Source organism: Nicotiana tomentosiformis, chromosome 1 (assembly GCF_000390325.3).
Source record: "Nicotiana tomentosiformis chromosome 1, ASM39032v3, whole genome shotgun sequence".
Classification (NCBI taxonomy): domain Eukaryota; kingdom Viridiplantae; phylum Streptophyta; class Magnoliopsida; order Solanales; family Solanaceae; genus Nicotiana; species Nicotiana tomentosiformis.
The window spans coordinates 68,451,799-68,452,672 of NC_090812.1; positions in this window are offsets into that span (position 1 = coordinate 68,451,799).

Consider the following 874-nt stretch of genomic DNA (forward strand, 5'->3'; position numbering starts at 1 on the left):
CTAGGTTTTAATAAAGAGAAGATTTAACCACGAAATATGTTAAGGAACATAGTGAAAATAATATATTTGAGTTCATAATGTCATGGGTAACAACTTTCTCCAAAAAATTTCAAAATCCGGGCACGTGGGCCCAGGGGTAAATTTTAGGGATTTTTAAAATAGGCTTGGGAAATCACTTTGATAGTTAAGATATGAACTTTTGAACATGTATTGATTATTTTATATAATATTTGACTAGTTTCGAGTTGTTTGACACCAAATTGAGAGTTTGAGCACAATCGTCGACCCCTCGTCACTACTTCTTCGAGGTTAGACCGGATACTTACTAGGTACATGTTGTTTGTGTACTCACGCTATACTTCTACACTTAAATGTGCAGGATATGAGGCAGGTACATTTGGATATCAGTCCGACGCGCGCACTTGATTACCACTTCGAGGCTTCATGGTGAGCTGCCTTCTGAGCCTGTTTTGCAGTAGCCAGAGTCTTTCTTTGATTGTATTTTTCTGTCTATTTCACTTCGGACAATAGACTAGTATTATTTTATATATTCTACTAGATGCTGATACACTTGTGACACCAGGTCTTGGCACACACTAGTAGACTTGCGGTTTTGGTTTTATTCTATGACTATGGTTGCACACAATTGCTTTCATGTTATTTCTTTTAGATCTGTTATTTCTCAAATTCTTTTTAAATTAAGAAAAGTTTAATTACTTGGAAAAGAATTTGTTAAAAGAGGAAATCATGTGACTAGTTCACAGTTGGCTTGCCTAGCGGCGGGTTGCACGATATATATATATATATATATATATATATATATATATATATATATATATATATATATATATATATGTGCGCGCGCGTGTGCGTG